The sequence below is a fragment of the Adiantum capillus-veneris genome, chromosome 19, assembly GCF_014529385.1.
Source record: "Adiantum capillus-veneris isolate H3 chromosome 19, ASM1452938v2, whole genome shotgun sequence".
NCBI classification, from domain to species: domain Eukaryota; kingdom Viridiplantae; phylum Streptophyta; class Polypodiopsida; order Polypodiales; family Pteridaceae; genus Adiantum; species Adiantum capillus-veneris.
The window spans coordinates 55391649-55407564 of NC_140949.1; the positions used below are offsets into that span (position 1 = coordinate 55391649).

Consider the following 15916-nt stretch of genomic DNA (forward strand, 5'->3'; position numbering starts at 1 on the left):
TTAAGGGCAGCTAATAATGAAAGATGGACATTCGGAACACTAAGTTTCGGTTTGGTACGCTACCATATGCCCACTTGCATTGATCTTGAAGCGGCCAAAGCGTGAGGTTGTTGCCAAGGTGTCTCTTGCCTCAAAAGCAGACTCAATGTAGATTTCTTTGAAGGTCCTATCCAATGCAAGGACTACATCAACTGCTGCACCAATGACTTGCACATCGAGAAGCTTTTTGTCTTTTGTTGCAATACGTGCCTCCAACTTTGGTGTCGTGATTATTGTGGTGTTTTTATTGCAAGATCCGCAATAAGGTGCTTGTCTTAGTCTGTAGACTTTTGTGGATTTGCAATTTGAACAATGCTTCTCCAACAACATGCTATTGAAGTTGACAAATCGAAGCGTGCCAACAACCTGCAGCAGATAACTATGTTAGAGTTTGAGAGGAGGGACTTGGAATATATCACTTTATTCTACATGAGCACACCTCACGATTGTACCCCAAATTTTCGGTTTGAGTCTGGAAGACAGCAGCAAGCTCCTCTCTGAGGCGCACACTACGAACGGGCACTAGAATTGTGACATCTAGTATCGACAAGGTGTTTGGTTTGCCAAGGAATGCTCCAATGTTTCTTGCGACACACATTACAGGGCCATCAACAACCATTTCTTGAAGCAACTGTTGGCAATCATCCTTGCGAGAGTTCACAAAACTCAGCTGCAAGAGAATATTGAGTATGTAAATCAAATCAGAAAGAGCATGGCTGTATGATGGAAGATTTAAAATCTATAATAGAAGACTAGAAAGTAATAAGCAAGGTAGGTCAATTCTTACAAATGCCCTATTTGATGGGATAGGACCATCTGCAACTAGAAGGTCAACGACAGGTCCACCAAATCTTGATTGTGAGTTGTGCTTTTGTAAAATAACAAAAGCAAGTGTACCTAACTGAGAACGTTCGGTTGAAGATTGTTGTGCACCTATGTCATCAAGAAATGCACGTATCTTGCAATCAGGGGCGAAGGTGAGGGACACTGGGAAAGGTTCTGCTGCGCTTACAGCAGTTGTAGCATCAATGGACAAGGAATACAATGCTGATCTCCCATCTGCTCTATTTTTGCGCCTAACAATTGGGCTGTCGATGTGAACAAAGTCACCGAGGTGGAGCTTGTCGACGTAGAGCTCTATGTATGGATCATTCACCACCACCGTGGTAGTGTCCGTGCATTCTTCATCGACCAGGTCGACCTTCAAGAAGCGGTTGTACTTCAACTGGTCAAGACCAACTTTGTAGGTGCCATACATATTCAATATCTTGCCCTCGATACAGAATCGCGGGCTAGAATCAGAGATGTCAGTAATCAAGAATTGTGGTAGAAGACTTTGAGCAAATGGAACAATACTAAGATCAATAGACTTGCTATGTAGTTGAGGTGATTCATCTGGTGCATATAGCCTAGAATCTTGAATAGAAGGCTCGACTTCAATTGGACTTGGATCATTAGCAATGTTCAGAGATGTGCGCTCAATTAGGTTTAGGCCGATTGTTCCTTGCAGTGGCACAAGAGGCTCAGTAGACAAAGGCGAAACAGGTATTTCAAGATATGCTTCCTTCTTGACATTAATGGGGTCCTCCACAACTTGGTTGCCTACATAATCCAAAAGATAGTAAAATCAGGAAATAGCTCTATGACTCGATAAAACGACTCTCAAAGAAAGGCACTTTCGGAAAACGAAAGGCTCACATCTAGAGTTCACGGAGTCGCTCAAACGAAACAATGCGCGTGCAATAGGCTTGTGGGCCTTATTCAGCTCTTCCTTCGATCTTTTGCGAGGCGGGGATGATGTGCATGCAATTGAGGACACGTCGACACATTTACGACTCGAGCTCAGAGTACCTTCTGTCAACCTTCGAAGCTCTGTAGAAGATCAATTATGAGGACGTAATGCCCTTCACATATAAGGGAAAGTTCGACAACGATAGGTAGAAATAGAAGCACTCATTTGCGATAGAAATTTCCTTGCGTGACAACCTTTTCGTATGGTTACTTCTTGCATACTAAAGCAACTAGAAGGTAGAGACGTGCTTGCAATTATAGAAAGATGGGAAATCATAAGAGAGCGGTGAATGTGCTTGTGGTAAAGGTCTACGTACACTTCTGTGTATTACACACACACACACACACACACACACACACACACACACACACACACACACAGAGAGAGAGAGAGAGAGAGAGAGAGAGAGAGAGATTCGATGGCTATGTAATGAGAATGAGCATGTAAGCATATTGTGTGCATGTGTTACGCGTGCAAAGCTACTCTGTTGGAGAGAATGCACAATGCAAGGATGCAAAATAAAACCTAAGTGTTTCAAAATCTCATTGTGCATCAAATGGTGTATTCAAGAGGTAGTGCTCATAAGCTCAAGCACTCGAAATATTGATATGGGAGCGTGGCCTACGCGCTACACATGCGATGTGCTCGATCACTGTTTTCAAAAGCAATGCATTTGAATTTTTCTAAAAACCCCTAAAATGTAAGCCTTCCTCTACTTGTTGAGGTAAACCAATTGATTAGAGCAAGATTACTATTGACCTACTGCTGCATTTTGACTATCTTTTGACGATGTGAGTAGCGATTGAAGACAAGCGAAGCCCATGGAAGGATTCAAGCGTAGTATGACATAGAAACAAGAGAATGACCAAAACAAACATTACATTTGAAAAAGAGTAATGGAAGTAATGATTATCGAATAACGACATTCGCCAAATTCAAAACTAGCACCACATTCGCAACACAAGTTAAAGATAGATTTCACAATACAAATTCTTCGAAAGTTTGATGAATCAAAATGAGCAACTACAACACAAAAGGCGTCAATAAGCCTCATCGCCTTCGAAGTCCATGCTGTCAGCACCATCGGAGTCTCCACTGCTTACAAACCATTCTCGTCCTTCGGCAACAAGAGAACTCTCACTATGTTCTTTGGAAGCCATTGGCAAGCAAAGCTAAAGGTAATTTATAAGTAAATGAGCTCACAAATTCTGAGATGCACAAAGGCAGAAGAAGGACTGCTCTTTCATAGTTTCATAAAAGCCATTGGCAAGCAAAGCTAAAGGTAATCTATAACTATATGAGCTTACAAATTCTGTGAGCTGCAGAAAGGCAAAAGAAGGGCTCCTCTTATAGAAGTCGATAACATAATATGATTTTAATATTTGCCTCCGCACAGCTTTTGAGATGCACAAGCTCAAATTGAAGTAGTCACCCTCACATTAACTTTCATAGGTGTCATTTCAAGCCTTAGCTAGTATATGCATTTGAGCATTTTTATTATGGAAATGAGTGAGTGTGTGGGTGTGTGCGCGCGCGCACGTGCATCTCTCTCTCTCTCTCTCTCTCTCTCTCTCTCTCTCCCCACTAAAGTGTTCGGGAAAAAATATCTTTATAGACATACAAAATTTCTTTTCTTGAATATGCCTAGAGAAAATGTTGAGAATTATATTTATTTTTCAAGTTTTTACATTATTTTCCTCTATTTCGAGGTGGAACTTCTCCTTTTCCGCTTGCTCTTAACTGACATTTTTGAGGTTGAAAATGGCACTAGCGCCAGAAAAAATACGGAACCTAGTCTGCTTTAAATGGTTAAATTTGGAAAATCCCGACTAGATTTCAAGCTTGCCTTTAAGAAACTCGTCAAATTTACACAAGTTGTAGTGTGATTGACGCACGCACGTGCATCTCTCTCTCTCCCTCTCCCCCGATCTGATAATATAATTGTGCAATCAGCTTCCCATCAAGCATTCAATGCCGTTGTGAGGGCGGTGCTGTCACGCATGCACTGTAGAGAAGTCCGCGTGTTGCCCTGTAGAAGAGTCGCCTCATGGGTCGGGTCCTGTCAGCGGGCGTGCATCCTGGCCGTCCGAACTTCAACGGCCCAAAAAATGCACGTTTTTGCAACACCTTCTCCTATGGCCTCTGCATGCCAAAAATCGGAAGCTAGTGTATTTTGACCGGTTAAAGTTGGAAAATCTCGACTACATTTTAAGGTTGCCTTTAAGAAAACCGTGAAATTTACACAAGTTTCGGTGTAATTGCTTGCTCTCAATTGACATTTTCGAGATTGTAAACGGCAGTAGCGTTAGAAAAGAACCAGAATCTGGTCTACTTTAACTGGTTAAAATTGGAAAATCCCGACTACATTTTAGGCTTGCCTTTAAGAAAACCATGAAATTTACACAAGTTTCGGTGCAATTGTCGGCAAAAGATTCAAATTTTGAGCTACAAAGCGAGATAATTTCAAGTTTCCTCTTATTTTCATTGTCTAGGAAAAATATATTTTCCTGGCCATGAACACAAAGACATTAAGTTGCAACACATTTTTCGTTTTTATACATTATCATACTGTTCGACTGCAGAACTTGGTACCATGTATTCAATGCCACACAGGCGGTGAGGGCAGTGCAGGCAGGCATGCGGTATGCATTCAATGCCACAGTGCGGTCAGGCTCTGAGGCGCTGCGAGCGCCGTGCAGGCACGCCACCAGGGTGTGAGAGAGCGCAGTAGCCTTGGTATGCACATGTTGCACGCTGTGAAAGCAGTAGAGACGTGGACGCTTGAAGCAGGACCTGCAGGCATGCAGGGATTGCAAATTTGCATGGACTGCTTATCTTAGGTAGACGCTGTGAGAGCGAAGAAGTCGATGGGCTACCAGGCCGCACTATGGACGAGGGGCCAGGCCTTCCCCATGCACTGCAGACAACTCACATCGCCTTGTACTCTCAATCCACCTGGGAGTCATCCAGCCGTCGAAAACAAACGGCCAAAAAACTGCACGTTTTCTCCACACCGTCTCCTATAGCCTCTGCAGGCCAAAAAAGTAAAGACATGTGAAGATATGAAATGAAAGTAAAACAAACATTTAAAGTAAGTCTCCATCATGCATGCACTGATGAAAACAATGAAAGTCTCCCTAATCCATCACACCATGCCACTAAGGTTTCTTTTAGAAAACAAAAAACAATTAAATACAAAAACTTGTTAACAATCTAAAACAAAATAATATTATGATACTTTCATAAAAAAAATATAGGTTTAGTAAACATAAGAAATAATAAACAATCTAGTGAAATAAACTTTTTAAAAGGTCCTTAAATGGAAATATTTTTTCACAAATTTAAATATCTATACTATATATAATTGAGCTTAAAATTTTCAAGGAAGAAAAGGGCATCCATGTGTCACTCTCTCCTTCATTTCATAACATTAAGAAACATTTGGTTTGAAATGTAAAAGTAAAGGGTAAGTAGAAAGTATCTGGTAGAAAATGAAAAGACTTTGTTTTGAGAAGTGTGACAGTAGAAAGTGAAAAGACTTAGTTTTGACTTTTCGGTTATGTCAAAAAGTCACAATACTTAGTACATATATATATTTATTATTTAAACTCTTTAGCAAGGCCATGAAGTTTTACTAAGAATTCAATTTTGAAGGGTGATTACTTTTGAAGGACTACTTTTGTTTTTGTAAAGGTGGCTCTACTTTACAGCTTGGGAAAATAACGAGCAACGAGCTATGTCACGCGTGGATAAGTTGGTACGCCTCGAATGTGTGTGTGTGTGTGTGTGTGTGTGAGTGAGAGAGAGAGAGAGAGAGAGAGAGAGAGAGATGTGGCACATTGCAGGTTTGAGAGAGAGAGAGATCATGTTTCATTTTCTATGGCATCGCCATGTGTGTCGCAGGTCAGAGAGAGAGAGAGAGAGAGAGAGAGAGAGAGAGAGAGCCAATCCCATTCAGTCTTGATGAGGAGTGTGTGTATCTATTTCTGTTCGAGAGAGAGAGAGAGAGAGAGTGCCATTGATTGGCCTTGGCGCTTGACAGAGAATACCCCCCCCCCCCAAACTTGATCATGAACGCAACCCACCACTTACTTCATGTGCAGCTTCTCAAATGTTGCTGCAAAACAAGCCTCATGTAGTTTACTCTATCAACACCTTGGCTACCAATAGCTGATCCGCCACGAGCCCCACACCCTTATACAACCTCAATCATCTGCTGGCCAGGACACCAAGAGTCTGGATCCAATACATGTCCCACTCTCCACAAGCGCTTGCTGAGCCACCTTCTCCTCGACCACTGCATGTCCACCACCCTTGATCCCAACGAGCTCCATTTTTGCCTAGCTGTGGCCCTCCACACTAAGAGAGAGAGAGAGAGAGAGAGAGAGAGAGAGAGAGAGAGAGTCCCACATTCGTCTCCACACTTTCTTTGTCTTTTTTAGGCCAGTCAGCAGATGCTATAATATCGAGAGCTCCAACGTGACCATCCAAGATTTTTAGCTTTCCCAAGTTTTCATAGCTCGAACTCCTGACATAGGCAAGAAAAAAGGGGTTCTGCAAGGGGATAGGTGGCGTTGCCTACTGTTACAATGCTCACGGCAACGGCCATGCAAGGTGGGTCTTTGATTCAGTGTTTGGGAAAATGTGTCTCAGCTTAATATCATGCCGTTTTCAATTTCAAAAATGCCGGTTGAGATCAAGGGGAAAAGGAAAATTTATGCCCCAAAATAGAGAAAAATAGAGTAAAAACTTGCAAAATAAACCTAATTTTCTACATTTCCTCTTGGAAAATTAAAGGAAAGTAATTTTGTATGTTTGAAAATAATTTTTCCAAAACACTGATGTGATTGCATTGGAGGATGGTCATTGCCAGTGGAGGGTATTGGCCTTGGTCTTGGAGTTAGCAATCCTTTGCTCATTTGGATCCTCCTTGGTGTTGCATACCTAATGTGAGCCCTTTGCCTCCCCCTAGAAATGATGACCCCGGTCTCTTATTGTAGGACTGCGTCCATGCATGTGCCTCCATTGTAGGACTGCCTCCATGTCATTTTGCTTACATTTAGAGCCTGGTCACTTTGGAACGACCTTCGAGCTTTGTTTGCAAGTCAAGAAAACCGGTGGCTTGAAAGATAAATACTTGATTTGACTGAGTGATGAGATAGATCTTGAGCAAGTTCCTGCTAATTGAGAGGGCCTCAAAAATCAACCATGTGAAAGGCTATGCCTGTTTCGAGGCTCTTAACTACCACGATTAGATAGGTAGAGAGCGAAGAGTCGGCTCGTGACTGGGCAAAAAGTAGGCTCGTTGGTACACGCGACCAAACTCTTAGCCTCTCACATGATTCATTTTAATACTACAAACTAGACATGTAGCGTGAGAGAGAGAGAGAGAGAGAGAGAGAGAGAGACGTTTTTCTTCCTACTGACGTGGTTTGAGACCTGTTAATCTTGAGACCGACTAATCTCTACTCTCCTCTATTAAGTTTAGGCAAACCTTATCCAATCCAAACATTGTTGGCAACAAGTCATCGCGTTGTCAATCCACAAGACTGTGGAGAGTAACTACACTTCATTAGTTGTTCGATCTTACACTCGAAAAGCAGACAAATTGTTGATCCAAAAGATAGATTTGTGCTTGGTTGATGAATGTGGAGGGCACTTAGACCTTGTGTATTATCACTGATATTGTCATCTAGAAAGTAGTTATAGTGATGGTTGATGCACAAGTGTATTAAAAAGCTATAAAAGCTCACATGAAAATCATAAGCATCTGTCCACATTTGCCCTCCCTGTGAAAGGAAGGAGAACAATGGTTGCTTCAATTGACGCACATGTAACCGCAGCAACGCGCGGATCACATACTAGTTGTAATATGTGACATCATGGGATCATGGTCTACTTTTATTAATTGGAATCTTTTTCAGATACCTTTGAATTTGCTGCTTCTAAAGTTCTCCACATGACAAGCGGTCGTCTGTGTTTCTCTTCGTAGAGAAACACATCTCTACACCTCCCTGCCTCCCTCACCCAGCTATGGCCTGCGCGTTCGCCTCTCTCTCTCTCTCTCTCTCTCTCTCTTTCTCTCTCTCTCTCTCCCCTTTCAGTTCCGATGGACATCCCTCGCCTGCGCGTTCGTCTCTTTCTCTCTCTCTTGTTTACAGCCCTCTCTGTCTCTCCCTCTGTGTGTACCCTTGGTTGACCACGCAGCTCAAGGCAAAAAAAAAGAGCACTACAGGCGCTTGGAGACAAAGCTCTGCCCTCACTCTCTCAACCACAGGATGCAAAGCTGTCCAACATTTGAATCACCGCAGACTCCCTCTATCTCTGGCCGTCGCCCTCAACAGCGCAAAAAAAATACTCCATATCAATTCGCCGCCACATTGGCACATAGTAGCTCTCGCTCTCTCTCTCTCTCTCTCTCTCTCTCTCTCTGTGCAGGTCTCCTGAGTCCTACCCCTCATTCGATATGGAAAAAATATCTGCTCTCTCTCTCTCTCTCTATTTGATTGCGTGCCAGGTGTCGAGCCCTTTGCAGAGAAGGATTTAATAAAATGTCAAAATCAATATATCAAAAGACTTGCTACATAGAAGACAAATGACCAATGCATTTTCGCTCCTCAATTGGTGGTCGTTTTAAGTTCCAACATGATGTTTTAGCATGGTGGTACATTGCAATATAAACGTATGCAGTTTGTCAACCCATGACAAGCAAGAATTAAATCCATTCTTGTAACTTGGGACACCATGTTGTAGTATAAAAAGTTTTGGCCACATACTAAGCGATGGCTTGTCGTCGTCAAGTCCCTCCTTGTTCGTTCGCACGTGTCCTTGTGCGTGTCCTCTTGACATGACAACTACACATGCGACATCCGCTCATTACAAGGTGTTCAATTGCACACTGCTCCCCCACTCTCTTGCAAGACTTAGAGAGAGAGAGAGAGAGAGAGAGAGAGAGAGAGAGAGAGAGAGAGAGAGAGAGAACCTGCCCCTCAGGCCCTCGCCCTCTTGTGCCACCACTTGCCCCACACCTGTCCACCTCAATTTGCCAACTCACGCAAGCAATGCTCGTTTGTTGTCGCCTATTCACAAGCTGCTGCATAAAAAAAAAGGCAATGTTTTGGCCCCTGCCCCGTCGCGGGACACCTCCTCCCCTCCTTTGTCGCCACTCTCTCCACCTCAAGATCTCCGCACATCCCATGCACTTTTCATTTTCTTTGAAGGAAAGCATCTGACGAGATTCCAACAGATTCTTTCAATTGCTTCCGCTTGCTCAACTTCGACGAGGAAAAATCATAGACACATTGTGAATCAAACTCATGTCCACAGACATCGATTCGTGTCGCTCTGCCAAACCACCCCTTCACAATTGTCAAAGTTTCCCGAATACCCCTGGTTATGAGATTAAATATCTCCAATTAAGATAAAATAAATTGTAGCTTTCCATAAGAAGATTGATTGTCTATCAATACAAGATGCTAAAACTAGAATTTGAGTTGGATGCACGCTTTGGAAATGAATTGCTTCATCATTTTTAGACATAACGTTATTAATTTGTGACCAATCTTTCCTTTTCTATTTCTCCCAAGTCCAAAGGATCTTTCGAGATTCTTATTAAAAAGACATGGGTATAGACCTACTACTCGGTCTCTATTCATCATAGCGAATCTTCTCCAGATTCCTTTCACAAGCTTTATAGCAACTCCAAATTTCATAGAGGTTGCAGTCCTGGAATTTCCCCAATGCTCGGGCCTGTGTCGAGTAGCACCATGCCTACTCACGAGTGCGAAATGGAGAGACACAGTAATAAGCCCCCTCTCTTGCCAGCTCCCTGCAATGGCTCTCAGAGCAATCACCTAGAGGCGGACATTTGTCCTGAAGTGTGCGGAAACTCAGCCCTCGCTTGGTTTGCTATGCACAACCCTGCCCTCTTACCGACTTGACATTCCCCTTTGTTTGTGCGATGAAAAACCCATCCATGCTACAGTCCATTGCCCTCGTGCATAAGATCCACCTCGATTGTCCTCCACACCACCTCCTCCTTGCACATCCCCACACACACACACACACACACACACACACACACACACACACACACACACACACACACACTCACAGAGAGACACGATCTGCCACCTCCCACAACTCGCCAAAAAGACACAACATACCCTTGGTCATCTAATTCCTTAAGAGGAGCTTGAATGGCTCAATACCTGCACTCTTTCCATCAGACAACCCCTTGCTTTCGGCTGAAAATTGCACGGAGAGAGAGAGAGAGAGAGAGAGAGAGAGAGAGAGAGAGAGAGAGAGACTTGAGGTGTGGCACCTACCACCTTCACTCCTCCCGTGTCACCACCTTCCCCATACGGTTGCTGGCTTGTGCATCACCTCACACCTGACTTCCGGTCCTCACATGCTACGGCTCCATGTGCGAGCTACCCGGCATGTTATGTGCTCCTAGCATTTTGCTACACTCCATGTGGTGCCCCGCAACCTGCATCCATCCGCTCCTGCTCGTGAGTTGTGCTCCTGAGCTCCTGCTCCTTGAGTGCTCTGGGGCCCAAATGAAACTCAAAAATAAAACTCTCCCCATCTCTGACAATTTGCCAAAAACAATCTCTCTCTCTCTCTCTCTCTCTCTCTCTCTCTCTCTCCCACGTGCCCTCCTCCCCCTTTTGTACTCGAAAGGCTACCTTTTCTTTCCCACTCTAGCAAAGTGGTATCTTCTGAGATTCGCCCAAACTAGACATGCGTGCAAACCTACTGCCCTGTTCTGGAAGGTCTTTTTTTAAGAGCCCCAAAAGTCCATTTGTGAATTGAAATACAAAATAAGATTTCAATATTTCAATAATTAAAATGCAGATTCGAATACCTGTCAGTGCTTAAAATGCAAAAGTATGCCTAACTCCCTATGGCTATTAAGGCTTCTTCTAGGAATCCATAAGTTATATCGCTGAGTAGACTTCTTTCTTACACCTGCTACTACTCCCCGAGCCCAGCCTCCAAGGGAATTGCGAGGTGGAATGTGTTGGTTGAACTTCCTTTTGTTCTAGAACTCCTTTTTTTTTTGTTTAGGATTCGTTGAGAGCTACACGTGTTGATGAAGGTGCTGATCGTATGCCATATGGGGAACGTAACGCGTGCAGTGACGTGCGCATTTAGGGACGGCACTAGTAGCTGGTTTACAGTATATTTGCAACCAAGGGCGCTCGCTATATATACTGCGTGCATCGATTACTCCAGAAATGCTCATTGGCAATGGGGCGGTTTCAGCTGGCTGGAATTGGCGCTGGGCCTCATTTCCTCCTCCTGCCATTCGTAGAGCAGGGTCACATGAACCCCATGCTTAACTTAGCTTCCCAACTTGCCGCCATCGCTTCCCCTCACTGCAAGGTCACCTTTATCAATGCAACGCAGCCTCTATCAGACCCTAGGTTCCGGAGCTCTATTAATGGAAGCTTCGACTCTGTGCAGCACTACTTCATACACTCTCAAGACGACCGTCTCCTGGGCGAAAAACTGCAGGTTCTGACCCTCTACTCCACCCCGCCCTCTAGTACTGCAGCCGGTCATGATCTCCCTCCTTGCAAGCCGCATCTGCTTGAGCATGTGAGTATGAGCTCCCGACACACAGTTCTCAAGCACAAACTTTCTGCGCTTGAGAAGCTGCAGCCCCTGATTGAGAAAATAGTGGTAGACTCCAAGCTATCAAACCAGCCTATTTGTTGCATCATTTGCGACTTTTTAATGTGGAAATGGGTGAAGAAGATAGCAGACAACCATGGCGTACGTCTAACGCTTCTTATTCCATGCAGTGCGCTCATGTTTTTCTATTTTTATGCCTACCGCATTGGCAAAGGTATATTAACTCTGAGAGAGAGAGAGAGAGAGAGAGAGAGAGAGAGAGAGAGAGGCTTGTTTCCCTCGCAGAAGTGCAGACTGAAGAGCTACTTCTGTCGAAATTCAACCTGCCGGCCAAGGATGACCCGAGACAGTTTGGGCTATTCAGCGCAAGAGACCCACCGGAGGTTAAGCTACAGAAGCTCAAGTATTTCGGTGGGTTGGTGGATGACATGGAGCAGTAGGCTGGGAACGTTGAGTTTCTGGTGAACTCTTTTGCGAAGCTGGAGGAGCCGCTGGTGAAGGAGGTGGGAGTGAAGATGACGTTCATAGCTCCATTTAGTGATAATATGAGTGCAGCTGGAAAGAGCAATATAAGCGAGGGAAACAGAAGAACTCAGCTTGCGGGAAGAGAGGAATGCATGGAATGGCTCGGGGGGCAAGGGAAACGGTCTGTGCTCTACGTCTCCTTCGGGAGCGAGGGCGTGTTGGACGAAGTGCAGGTGCAGGAGATAGCCATGGGAATCGAACAGAGCGGGTGCCAGTTCATGTGGGTTGTCCGGTCGGACATACCGGAGGCAAGCCGTCCGTCCGAGGGCTTTCGGCAGCGCATGAGCAGGCGAGGCCTGTTTGCGCCCTGGGCACCGCAGCGGGCGGTGCTGCAGCATGCGGCGGTGGGTGCCTTCCTGACGCACAGCGGCTGGAACTCGACGCTGGAGAGCGTGAGCTGCGGCGTGCCCATGCTCTGCCTGCCTCTGCTAGGCGACCATCCCACCAACGCCAATCTCGTGCATTCATACTAGCGTTTGCCGATGGCTCCGTACAATCCATATTGGTTAAGCGGGACGAGGTTGAGCAGGGTGTCCGGGCGCTCATGGATGAAGGTGGCCAATTCTTCCACAATGCCTCACATTTTCAGCGTTTCACCCAACTTGCTGCCAATGAAGCCCAACAAAACGTCCATTCCTTCGTCCATAGAATTATGACATGACTTCGACACAATCTCTTGACCTCACCTAATGAGGGATTCTGATTGTACATATCGTGGATCATTCTATGGCCTTTTCAAATGAAACAACGTTTCACATTGCCCTGCTATGCATCTGAGGAAAGGGCTGCAAAGAGAGTAGACCAGTTTAGTGTCCTTTTTAGATGAATTTAAATAAGAGTGTACCAACAATGTATACATCGTCCCAAGAGCTCTTCAGCACTCATAGAAATTATAATTCCTCCATGTTGTACATAACCTCAATAAATAGTCACTACACATGAAAAGTATCTACACCAAATATGAGTCAAGATTTCATCCAAACTCTTACTCTAGTATATGAAAAAAATAACCAAGGTGCATTCAATATGAGTCAAGATTTCGTCCAACCTCTTACTCTAGTATATGAAAAAAATAAGCAAGGTGCATACAATATTCAGTGGTAACTATTCAAATATGTGTGACACTTTTGCAACTCAAGTGAAAAAATTCTTTGCTACTCGTGTCGGTCAAATATGGAATATTTGAGTTTACACATTGTTTGATATTTTTGTAGCTCATGTGGGAAAAAAATATTTGTGATGAGTCAAATTAGAAACTCGTATGTGTCAAATATACATCATATAAGAATTCAATTACTGATCACAGCAAACGTATAGCTCATTTAAATTTGCAATGTCTTATGTTACATGGGTGTGTGTGTGTGATGTACAACTCCATTACTTAAGGTGATATAATTTGACGATCATGCAAGCCACATTTAGTGATTTACTAATATGTGATCTACGAGTTGCTATGACCAAGGAAACATAACCTCTATTTTTATAGGGTTATTTCTTGGCTATCTTCTCTTCCAAGTGGAACATTGTCAATACTCTCTTCTTACATGTATAGTATATTGCATTTCTAAAAGTAATGCATGACACAACCTCTTGATAGATGCTCTAAAGCATTCTTTGATACCATATTTGGGAGTTTCTCATAGACAGTATTTTTCATAAGGAGCTAGCCGGTGTTTGGGAAAGTTCTTTTTTTTAGATGCATGTTGAAAATATTAGTAGAAATTTTTGAAGTTGAAGAATTATAAACTATTTTCTTGTAAATTATGTGGATTTTTTTTCCCTTACCATCATTTTTGACCAGTTAATCTTGAATTTCAACGGGATCCAAGCTAAGGTTAGGTACACCTTTCTCCAACACTGGAACTAGTGCTAGACCTTGTTCAGCAAACTTAGGAGTGCTCTAATTCTATTGGGGTGGGCAAAGAGAGAAGAGAGAGAGATTCCTCCTTTTGGTCTATCTTGATCTAGCAATGCTATCGAGCTTGATTATAAAGATTAGGTAAGTTAGCATGGTGTGGAAAGATGAAGCGAAGAGAAGTCAATTTTATAATGGAACTTTTTTCTAAAATAGGACAGGGTTGTAGAATTGGTTTCAATGATAGGAACGAATATAGTGATGGTTTACATCATCATATAATCACAATAATGCATAAGTAGCTTAGTACAATAAGGTGCACACTATTTGTTTATGTAGTCTTTTCACTTCATTTGCACTTTAAAATATGATGGAAATGAAAGCAAAATAAGGTCATTCAATTTTTTTATTTCTACAAGAGTTTTGGCCATTATGTTAAACTGAAGGGTGTGGCACAAAGTTGAGGTTGCAGTGACTTAAAATCATGCACGTCATTGATCTCTATCTCCCTCTCTTCCCAACTTATAAAACCACTTTCTTTGTTGAGAGAGCAGATTGTATTCAACCATTTACATGCTTGAGCTTATTCCACTGTTGAGAAATCGGGAGATTTTATTCAACCATTTATATGCTTTAGCCTATTCCATTATGCACAATTTATATCATACCAACCATTTGGCTTAGCTCTTGCTCCCTTAAATGTGAGACCGGCCATTCAGGTAGTGTAGGAGAGTCTCTTCTTGTTTACACATTATATGCCTTAAAAATTTGACAGTATGAATTATACCCTACTTGAGTGCTCAACTTTTGATCACATGAAATTTCTTGTCCTACATATTAACTTGGATCATGGCCTACAATTCTTAGTCACCTAAAAACTTCATGGATTTAATTTGTTAGTTCCCATCATTATATCCGTAGTCTTCAACCATGCTACTTGTTGTATTTGGTCCCATAGATCAATCTAGTATTTAAGGATGATGAGTCTCTCTCTCTCTCTCTCTCTCTCTCTCTCTCCAAGAAAAAAACTTTGAGGTCATTTTGATTGTTTCTACGATCATAAAAATGCCATCTCCTCTTGCTCCTTGAGAAAGTATGCGAGCATGTAAACACTTGCATTCAAGATCAAGACTCGTTAACTATACTTTTTAGGTCTCTTGTCTTTTTCTTTTGCTTATTCTTCTCTCTCTCTCTCTCTCTCTCTCTCTCTCAAAAGTCCTTTGATAATATTTGGCACTGAATTATTTATTTTGGTGATGTTAAACCTTCATTGTGATGTTTGTGTGTGTGTGTGTGTGTCTTATTTAGCTATGCAACAGGACACTATAACATAACCCAAAGTTATCGACACCCTATATATCGACGCCCGTACCTTTCCACGCGGATATCCACGTTCTTTGACCCCGTCGATATACGCGTCGATATGCGCGTAGAAATACGCGTGGAAATGCAAACTTTTCCACGTGTATATCGACGCACTTTTCGACGCTAAAAAATTGGAGAAAAAAAGGGGAACCCGTGCGCAGGGGCCATTTTCGCCCTCAATGCACGCGCTCGGATCTTGGTCGAAACCTGCCGCGCAGGTATTATGGCACTCTCCCTCCCCCACCCCTCTCTCTCTCTCTCTACACATCGTGTGTGTGTGTGTGTGTGTTTGTGTAGGAAAGAGAGAGAGAGAGAGAGAGAGAGAGAGAGAGAGAGAGATAGCGGTGTGTGTGTGTGTGTGTAGGAAAGAGAGAGAGAGAGAGAGAGAGAGAGAGAGAGAGAGAGAGAGAGGTGTGTGTAGGAGAGAGAGAGAGAGAGAGAGAGAATTAATGTATGCATAAAAATTTAAAATTAAAGAAAGAAATGAAATGAAATGTTATATTAACGTCTTCAAAAGGCCAAAGTGACCTATGAGACTAGAAAGTTACAATGTGGTGGATCTGATAAACAGTCAGAATAACAAGATGACAAAATGACAAAATAAACCATTATGAAATCCTAAACTGTTGGGTGTGGACTAAGCAGCTAAAACAGCTAGCTGGGATAGGTAGATCATAGGAGATCCAGCATCTGTCCGA

The 15916-nt window shown here is 43.1% G+C and overlaps 1 pseudogene; it reads right to left on the minus strand.

Moving 5' to 3' along the window:
• Positions 1–2991, minus strand: LOC147434053 (uncharacterized; annotated as a pseudogene).
• Positions 2992–15916: the final 12925 nt, after the last annotated feature.